The sequence below is a fragment of the Prionailurus bengalensis genome, chromosome A2 (genome assembly GCF_016509475.1).
Source record: "Prionailurus bengalensis isolate Pbe53 chromosome A2, Fcat_Pben_1.1_paternal_pri, whole genome shotgun sequence".
NCBI classification, from domain to species: Eukaryota; Metazoa; Chordata; class Mammalia; order Carnivora; family Felidae; genus Prionailurus; species Prionailurus bengalensis.
Genome location: NC_057348.1, coordinates 88,006,799 through 88,017,835, shown reverse-complemented (window position 1 = coordinate 88,017,835; position 11,037 = coordinate 88,006,799). Strand labels below are relative to the sequence as shown.

General features: G+C 33.0%; 1 non-coding gene across 1 annotated transcript; it reads left to right on the top strand.

Moving 5' to 3' along the window:
- The first annotated feature begins 8,903 nt into the window (after positions 1-8,903).
- Positions 8,904-9,006, top strand: LOC122488821. Its single transcript, XR_006298743.1, has one exon. It is a non-coding gene; the product is annotated as a U6 spliceosomal RNA (small nuclear RNA).
- Positions 9,007-11,037: the final 2,031 nt, after the last annotated feature.

The following is an 11,037-nucleotide window of genomic DNA, read 5'->3' as shown; positions in this document are numbered from 1 at the left end:
AAAAATGAATAAATACTAAAAAAACTTTTAAAAAATAAAAAAAAGTTTGGATAAGGAAATAGAAGATTTGAATAAAACGACTAAAAGACTTGATGTAAAAGATACAGAACAACTAAAATATGATATGAACATTATATATATATAACAATATAATATAAAATATAATTAACAAATACAATAAATTTAAAAACTTGAATCAGACAGACAATGTTCCAAAATATATATTTACTACAAAAATTGTCTCATGGTGAAAAATATAACTTGCATAAACCAATAAGCTTTTTAAAAGTGTAATAAGTAGATAAATATCTAGGCAAGAAAGGAAGGTAGTATAGACCAAGAGAAGTAGAACAATTTCAGAAATAGTTTTAAGTAGCATCATCAGGACTTTGTGATAGACAGCATGTGGGGGGTGGAGGGGAGGAAATTTTTGAAGTATGTTTCTCAGACTAATGTGGGCCAATACTATTTAGACTACAAAAAGAGAAAAAAATAGAGAAGGAACAGGTTAGAGAAAAGGGTGGATGAAGAGAGATCAAGAATTCAGACATCAAAGTGGAGAGAGGTTTTTAAATGCCCAGATATAAAACCAAGCAATGATCAACATAATATTTGTTAGTCCAATATAGTGCCCTGCTGACTTTCTTTTTTAGTATTCTTTAAAATGGGACTGTTTACTCTTAACATTTCAAAATCGTCTCTTCCTTTTTCCAAATCATCCTCTTAAAATATGAGTGCTTTTATGTATTGAATTTCAAATAATTTTGATTCTTATTTAGTTGTAATTTCTTAAATCCACTTGTAGGAATTCTATCAATATGTATGTTACTTATTGGATATCCTATACGCTATTGTGACTTCAATTATTTTGGAGAATATTAATAATTTGTTACTTGTGATAGTATACATCTTAGGGCTTTGAAATTTTTAAGATGTTTTTGTATAGAGAAAAGAAAAAAAAAGATTTGCAATTAGATACATGGCAGCAAAGGGGGAAAATATCATGATGTTTAAAGAGATTTAATCATGTTTTTCATAACATTTTTGCTTGATGATTGACCGATTTTAAATTCAATAATTTGTTCATTTAATGTTATGACAAGGACTCTGAGCCCTAAAACAATGGGTGAAAACAATAACCATCTTAAAAGTAGCTAACATTTCTTGAGGACTTACCATGTGCCAGATATTGTACAAAGTGATTTATAACCCTCCCAATAATCGATTTATTAATTATTATTATTCTCTTTTAACAGATAGGGCAGTAGAAACCAAGTTGAAAAAAATAATATACTTGGAAAATAAAAACTATATACCCCTATTAGAATGAAATTATCTGCTTAGTAGTTCTACATGCCAGACAGCCAGACCTTCATGAACCTCAAATTTGAAGGAAGAGTGTCACCTGAAGGAGGCTTCCAGACCTGAGTGAGAGAATCATTACTATCTGTCACCACATTATTATAAAGGAAGTTACATTTTGTCACTTACGTGTATTGAATAGTGCCTTTCAATTCAGGGAAGAATGGCTATTTTAGGTGTCATCATGTCGGTTGTAACATAATCATGTTTTTACTTCCAAAACCTATACTACTGGTCTTAACTGAAGAGGGCACTAACCATGTTAAAACAATTTAACATCATTTCAGAAATCTTGCAAGAGAAAATGTGGGGGCAAAATATTTAGCATGCATTTGTTCCAAAAGGAGGTTGGCTTGTATTTATAGAAGGTGCCCACTTTTGAAAGCAGTATAATATTGCAAAACTATACATTTTTAGCTAATACACTAAACCCAAACTACATATGTTCTGTTGAAGAAGTCAGTTTCTACTCCATTCGTGTTAGATAGATATTGACAAAAACATCCAGAGGAAAAAAAAGTGGTGATTCTAATCTGGATAGTTAAAAACAAAAGAAAAATTAAATGGTGTATTAACACCTTGGCAAATTAGCAAATCTATTTCCTTGGATCATTTATAAAAGAATATTGCACTTCCTTTATCATAGTAAAAGAGTACAAGGTTTCATTTTCCTTAGATATCACAACCTTTATATTTCAAAATTTAACTCATGGATCATTGATTATTTACTTCCAATGCATAAAAGTCTCAGTACGAAGAGCACTGCACATAGAGAAGTCAGCTTTTTTATCTTTTCTAAGATTCACTTCAGAATCTAAGTATAATTTTTTATTCTGCTGAAGGTGTGCTTATCCATATAAACATTTAATTTGATTTTCTCATAACTACAAGATCCATGGAGTCCTAAATTTGTCATAGTTCTTGCCTTTTTTTAAGTATAAGCTGCATTTTTAAACTAAGAAACTACTGATTTATCTTATGTTTAGGTTTAGCAATGTCTAAATAATACAAATATTTCTTGTTACCTTGTTGTTTGACAATATCCACAAGCTTGATCAGCTTAAACATATTGTTGCATCACTGTGTATAAGATACAACTGCTGTTGTTAAGACTACAGCACTAGGAACAAAATCAGTGTATTTCCAAATGTCGAAATTATTTTTAAAACTCTCCCACCAATAGCATGAATCAAAACATTTGGTTATCTTCAAACAAATCCTTTGAATTCCTTTTTAGTGGTATGAAGTTTCTATCCTATTTCTTACAAGTCTCTTTCAAGTGTTCCATCTACCTGTTAGAATCCTGAAAAGTTTGGGATTTATTTTTTTTCTCTTTGGTTTTCTTTTGTTAGTTTTTACATCTAAATAATTTTTCATTTGCACAAGAAGGGTCTAGAGACCACACAGAGCTAGCATATTTTTCTGCATTGGTATTCCTTTTCATCTTTACCTTGTAGCTCATATCAAAGCTGTAATTGTTTGCTAGCCAGCAAAATCTAATGGCTCCCTCTGGTCAAAAGCTGTCAACAGCAATCTATCCAGCAGTGGGGGCATTGCCTGAAATAGAAAAGCATCGCATATGGTCGTATTCCTTGGTGAGCTACAAACAAGGCAGGGCTTACCATTTTCAAATACAAAACCATTACTAACTCTACATAGTAAGATCAGGGTCCTAACATCAATAATAGAGTCTAGAATATCATTACTAGAGAATATCACTTCTGGTTCATTACTATCCTATAGGTGAAAGATAAACCAGTTATTTATTCTGGGTTTTTTTTCCACTTTGATTTAGCAATGTGGCAATAAGTCTGTTTCTTAGATGTTAGATCATGATTTATTAGGTGTCCAAAAGTAAACCCGTACTCCACAATGGATAAAGAAAACAGGCCTCAAATGATCAGTCCAGATTTCCTGCTAAGTATAAAGACTGCTAAATTCATTAGGGAATCCAACAAAGAAAAACACTACAATATTTAAAAAAAAAAAATTCTCTCCAAAAGCTGTAAAATGCTGTTTAGGAAATTCTGAGATGGGTGATTTGTTTAACATTTGTGTTATCATAATGGTATTGTGTAATCTTACTGACACCGTCCAGTATAATGACTCTAAACATCAAACCAACTATTTAGCCTCATGCTGAGTTTCCCATCCAGGCTAATTAGAATTCTTGTCTTCTTAAAACATTTGCCCTCATGGTGTTCCAATGATTTTTCCACTTGTGGCCCAGCCTTTTGGATATTTCTAAATCAGAATGCATTGCATGTTGCTAGCTTTACTTGCCTCTTTATCCCTTCTGTCTTCCTTAGCTTGGACTGCCAGAATTCTGTTAGTAATTGCTCCAAAGAACCCTAAGAAAGAGTTTCTATTATCTCAGTTTAGAGGCATCCAAATGTAAGCACACTAAAAACAAAACATTCATCAAGTAATTTCCATATGTTCTAGAGTCCCCTCTCTCCCAACCAGTTTTGTATAATGAATTATGTATGATGGAGTGTGGATTGTTCTCAAGTAAAAGTGAAATTCCTCATATACACATAAGCTATCCAGGACTTGATGTAGTATTGGAAATATATGTCTAATCTTAATTCATCTCAAAGAATGACTATCTATGTATAGGCTTTAGGTAATGACTTGAAGGAGAAAATAGTCTCTGGCCAGGTAGAAGAAGAACTATTACTCATGTGTTCACATTTAGCATCATGAACCACAGGGTGCTATGTAAAAGTAGGAGCGTTGCACAACCCTGTGGGGTCCGTCATGAGGAATATAATGATAAGACTCTAAAAGTTCCTGCCCCCCCAAATATATATAACATGTGTTTTTACTAATTTCTTTCTAATGAAAAAATTTCCAAGAATCACTGGTAGGAAATTCACCCCCCAACGTAAATTTTAGAAGACCCGTTAAGAGTTACCTTGTCCTTTTATGGAAGTCTCCAAAAAATGCATGCACATTCCTACTTCAGAGATCATTATGAACAACTGATGGCAAGTCCTATGGGAACCTGCCATTGGTTTTGTCACTCTAATACATCCCATAGCTGAGCTAAAAAATGGAAGAAGCCTTCGGTTGGAATTCAACCACATGAGAACGGCTTTGGTTTAGTGAAAGCATGACAACATATTTGGTATTTTGTCTGCTTTCCTGACACATAACTCCAAGGTTCAGTGAACTGGTAGTATGTTTTGTTCATTATAACATCTTCAAGCATGTCTAAGATGTCTGGGGTTTGGCAAGCTCCGAAATTAACTTGCCAAGAACATTTTCCATTAGTATTTACCCCCATATGCATTTTCAAGGAAATGGTCTGGGTGTTTCTGATTTAATAAGAGCTATTAAATGTACAAATGGCCCCTTGAATACACTATGATAAATCACAACTAATTTTTAAGGGAAGAATGAAAAAGAATTCACATTTGCCAGTGAGCCCCCAATTTAAGAGATTTGAGTTTTGTCTAAGCCTTAAATCAAAATATTATTAAATCTAGAGCTGAATAAAACACATTCTTGCCATGCATAGCATGTATGCAATTTTCTGTTCATTTTTCCACCTCTGTTTAATTTATCATATCTTACCTGACACCAAAACATTTAAATACTTTGACATGTATATGTCAACTTATTACCAATGCTTTCCAGATTGCCTTCAAAAAAAAAGTTATTTATTTATTTTTGAAAGAGAGAAAGAGAGTGAGAGGAAGAGGCACAGAGAGAGGGAGAGAGAGAATCCCCAAGCAGGCTCTGCACTGTAAGCACAGAGCTGGATGTGGGGCTCAATCTTACAAACCCAGGAGTTCATGACCTAAACCAAAACCAAGAGTTGCATGCTTAACTGACTGAGCCACCAGGTGCCCCCAGATTGCCTTTTGTTTTAAGTAAGTTAAGTTGTTGGTCATAGTTTTTATTCACAGAGAAGGCCATAATTCAGCTTGCTAAAAATAATACCAAAAATTACGTGGAATTGTATGCTATCTTCCCCCAAGCACTAATGTATAACATGTTAAGTAATAGATTAAATACACTGCATGACAGTGTGTAAGTATGTGTCAGCATACTATTGTATTTTGAACATAGTGAGAAGGCATTAATATTTAGAATATTAAGGCACTAGTCCCTACTGTAATAATACTGAAGACAATATTTACGAAACTTTATATCATCTTTCTCGTGCTTCATGAGGGCTACTTGCCACTACTCTAGCAAGCTAAATGCCAGATCTCTGAAGTTTCTAACCCTTTAAACTTGAGAATCTTTTTCATGTGGAAGGGCTGCTATTTGGATCAAACTAAGCTCATCTAAGGAACAACAGATTTCAACCGATGCAGTTTAGACTCTTTTCAGGGAGGACAACGTACAGGCTTCCAGAAGATCAGGGAGAGAAGTGAAGAGAGATGATGTTGACATGTTAGCGGCTAATTAGTTTCTTGACACTTTTCAGCATCTCTCTATAAAAGTTTTTGTTTTGTTTCACTTTGAGAAGCACTGTACATGACTTTTTTATGACCTATGACAATGCTCTTTAAACTCAGAGATATTTTCCCATGGAAAACATACTTTCATGAATCCCAAGATATGGACAGTGTCCAGGTATGGACAGTGTTAAGGAAGTCACTTTCTAGCTCCATTTCTGAACTTTCATAAGTAGTCTTGGCTGAAATGTGTGTGTCTGAGAACACACTTGCAGGTAAGATGCTATGCCATCCCCCCCCCTTTTATTTTAATTGAAGCATAGTTGATATGCAATATTGTATTAGTTTTAGGTGTACAACATAATGAACTAATAATTGTATACATTATGAAATGCTCATCATAAATGTAGTTACCATCCATCACTAAAGTCACTGAAATTTTATTGGCTATAAATTCCCTGTGTGGTACTTTACATTCCTATGATTAATTTATTTTATAACTGGAAGTTTGTACTTCTTAATCCTCCTCACTGATTTTGCCCATCCCCGACCCTCTCCCCTCTAGCAGTTCCCAGTTTGCTTTCTGAGTCTGTTTCTGGTTTTGTTTGTTTGTTCATTTGTTTTGTTTTTTTAGATTCCACATATAAGATAAATCATATGGTATTTGTCTTTTTCTGTCTCACTTAATTCATTTAGCACAATATCCTCTAGGTCTATCACTGTTGTTGGAAATGGTAAGGTCTCATTATTTTTTACGGCTGAATAATATTCCGTACTCTGTGTGCTGTTATGTGGTTTATGTCTTGTGTACGTATGTAGTATTTCTATGTGTGGTCTGTGTGATTATGTGTTGTGTGTCCTCTGTGTGTGATGTATGGATGGGGTATGTAGTATATATGTTCTGTGTTAGTGGTGTATGTATAGTATATGGTTTGGTGTGAGGTATATGTGTGGTGTGTGTGTGTGTGTGTGTGTGTGTGTGTGTGTGTGTGTGTTATGTGTGGTGTATTCGTGTTGTTCAGAGGTACAGATCTGTTATTTATGTAGTGTTTGCATGGTATGGGTGTCAGGAAACATCTTCCTTTCATCAATTTACAAGTGATTTGAACATATGTGTATAAACACTTGGGAAAGCCATGTGCTTTCATCCATGCAACTACATTATGCTTAGAACAACCCTCAAATAACATCTTCCTTTCATTATAATAAATAATAAAATTAATTTTAAATTATGTGCTTAAGCATTAGGGAAAATGGTGTGCTTCCTTCCTTGAAATTACAGTGTTTTAAATGACATTGCCTTCTTTTTCCATTCACATATTGATGAACACTTATGTTGCTTCCATATCTTGGCTATTGTAAATAATGCTGCAATAAATATAGAGTTGCATATATCTTTTCAAGTTAGTGTTTCCATTTTTCTTTTTTTTTCTTTTTGGTAAATATCCAGTAGTGGTATTATTGGATCATATGGTATTCCTATTTTTAATTTTTTGAGGAGCTTCCATACCCTTTTCATAGTGGCTGCACCAATTTACATTCCTACCAACAATGCATGAAGGTTCTCTTTTCTCTACATCCTCATCAGCCTGTGTTGTGCCTTGTCTTTTTAATACTAGCCATTTTGATTGGTATGAGTTGATATCTCACAGTAGTATTGATTTGCATTTCACTAGTGATTAGTGATGTTGATCTTCTTTCCATGTGTCTGTTGACCATCTGTAAATTTCTTTGGAACTAGAAAAGATTCCAAATAGTCAAAGCAATCTTGAGATAGAACAACTCTTGAGATATCACAATCTCAGATTTCAAACTATATTACAAAGCTATGGTAATCAAAACAGCATGGTACTGGCACAAAAATAGGCACATAGATCAATAGAATAGGGATCCCAGAAATTAACCCATGCCTCTATGATCAATTAATCTATGACCAAAAAGGCAAAGATATACAATGTAGAAAATATATTTTCCTTAATAAATGTTGCTAGAAAAACTGGACAGCTTATATGCAAAAAAGAGATTGGATCACTTTCTTACACAATACACAAAAGTAAATTCAAAGTGGATTAAAGACCTAAAAGTAAGCTCTGAAACCTTAAAACTCCTAAAAGAAAACTCTTGGACATCAACCTTAGCAACAGTTTTTTGGATCTGTCTCAAGTCAGTGTAACAAAAGGGAAAATAAACAATTGAGACTACTACTATTTTGATAACTAAAAGCTTTTACACAGTGAAGGAAACCATCAACCAAATAAAAGGCAACCTACCGAATGGGAGAAGGTATTTGCAAATGACATTTTTGATAAAGAGTTAATACCTAAAATATGTAAAGAACTCGTACAACTCAACAACTGCAACAAAAAAACAAATAATCCAATTTGATGTGGACAGAAGACCAGAATAGATATTTTCCAAAGGAGGTGTTATGCCAGTTCTCTTTTCCCCATCATTCTCTTCCACTTATGCTCACACGTTTTGACTTTTGCTGTGGTGCGTTTGACATTATATGTAAAAATCCCCAGTGCACCAAACAAAGAAACCATGAAACAAACCGTTGCCTAAGAAACTTCCTTTAACTTCAGACACTTGAATGAAAACTAGGAAACTTGATAGCTCTTGGGGTAGCCTATTTTTAAACTTCCCCAAAGTTGAAGATGTACATGACTTTGATGATTGGGTAACAAATGCTTTTACAATTCAAGTGGTTTCCATTGTTTGCTTTCAACAAAATTAAAGGAGGACCTAATTGAGTTGTCAGCTAATAAATCATTAAAAGTAATTTGGTTAAAAGATCACGATATTATTTTGGCATACAACATAGAAAGAATTTAAATAATTGGGTGATATATCTCTGCTAGAATAATTTTCATTCCCATTTATTTATTTTTTAAAATATGAGATATGTTGCTTACTGCTGACATTTATAACGATGAAATAGAGGAGTAAATTTGAGGCTGAATCCTGGATGATTGTTGAAACAAGTCATACCAATCCATGTCTGCATAAAATAAAGTAAATATCCATTCTTCTCATTAAAATGAATAAAATTTGCTTAATAATTATCAAATCTTGATTATATTGATTAATTGTGTATTAGTAATAATTCTATAAAACTGAAAATAAATAGTGCTTGCTTCAGCAGCACATATACTAAAATTAAAATGATAGAGAAGATTATCATGGACTCTGCAAGGAAGACTTCCAAATTCATGAAGTGTGCCAAAACAAACAAACAAATAAAAAAAACCCTAAAAGTAAACAATAAATACAAAAATTTTTAATTCAGAATTTACAATAAAATTTTTTAAATTGTTGTTGAATATGGTTCTATTCTTCTATTTCCTTTGCTTGTCTGGAATAAAGGAATAAGCTAAAAGAGAAATCATTTGAATGATACATATGTCTTTAAAATATCTATCGGTGATATGATTTGGGTGAGATAGTTTAGACCTTTGCTTTAATAATGATAGTAAGTTTTTAAAAGCAGAAGTGTATGAAAGTACAAAGTTAAGAATAATGTTGAAAAGAAAATACCTACAATCCTAGCAAACTTGACAAATACGTTTTCAATTCTTTTTGTCCTCTAGTCTGCATATTATTTTTACAAAATATATCAATCTATTTTCAAGAAACCTAATCCTGATTTTTGCTATTAGAAATATCTCAAGGGAAAAATGTACAACAGAGAGGTCATTTATGTTAACAAATGTGGTGGATAATTTTAGCATTATTAAGGGCAGGCCAACCTGATATTATGTCACTTCTGCTACGATGTGGTATGAGGTATATAATTTCACCAATGATTATTCTAGTAAAAAATGTCCTCATTTGAATGCATCAAGCTTTTGCATTTAGCTTACAGTTCACTGAAAATATGGCAGAAGGAGCAATAAGCTAAAAGACATACAGAGGAAGCAAGCAGACAGAATCAGAAAGGGATGTCCTTTTGGACAACTGTCCCATTCAGGTCAACATCAGTGTTAATTAAAAACGTGTCTTATTAATGAAAGTCTGGAAGTAGCCCAAAGTGAGAATGCAACGTTACTAGGAGATAAAAATGGCATCTCAAATCAGGGAGGAAAAGATACAACTTTGTAATAAGTAAGATTGTGTAATGAGAGTGATGTAGAGAAAATAAATTTGGGTCCAGTCCTCCATCATATGACAGGATAACTTCTAAATGGCTTAGAGATTGTTTTTAAATCTTATAACTACTACAAGGAAACATAGGTGGTAGGTTTCACTATAAATCTAGAATGGAGAAAATTGTCCATACTAGGACTAAATTTATAAACGAAATAATGGAAAATATCAGTGCACAGTACTCACCACTGAAAAATGGAAAAGACAAGTGAAGAACCAAAAAAGTGATTTGTATGCAGAAAAGGGCAGTCCACTAAATATATTAAGATCTAAAAACAAAGAAAAACCCTAGTGCTATAGAAAAATGAACAAAGTATTCAGGTAGCTCAAAGAGAACAGAAATATAAATGCTCTAAAATATGGAAAGATGTTCTGCTTTGCTCATAATAAGAAATTGCAAATTAAAACCACCCTGAGATCCCATTTCTCACATATTGTATTGGCTAACATCCAAAAGTTTGGCAATACCCTCTGTGGATGAAAATGAATAAAACATTCTCCTATATTGGTAATGGAAATGCAAAATGTTAAAACCACTTTGGAAGGAAATTTAGTAATTACCAGCAACATTTTTGCAATTGGTTTGTGACCCAGTAATACTACTTCTAAGAACATCTCCCAAAGATACACTGAGAAAAATATGAAAAATAAAATGACATGTAAAGTGTATTTATGGTAGCAATACCTGAAAAATAAAGCCTGGGGAAAAGCCAAATGTACATCAATAAGGGACTTGGGTTAACTGAATACACACAATAAAGGAACACAATAGAGTTCTAGGTAATACTAATACTAACATGACAAAAGGAATAGGTCTCTAAACTACTAAGGATTTTTTTTTCCAGTATATATTATTAAATAAAGAAAGCTAGATGCAGAAAGTGGGTATAATATGCTATTGTGTACCTAAGAATGGTACAGTATATGCAACATGTTAAGTATAGATAGGAATATGTTACATATAAGCAAACACACTAAGTGTTAATATATATATGTATATAGCTTATTGTAAGAGCTAGAAAAACAATTTTATTTATTTATTTTTTAAGTTTATGTATTTATTTTGAGAGGGACAGAGACAGCATGAGCAGGGGAGGGGCAGAGAGAGGGAGAGAGA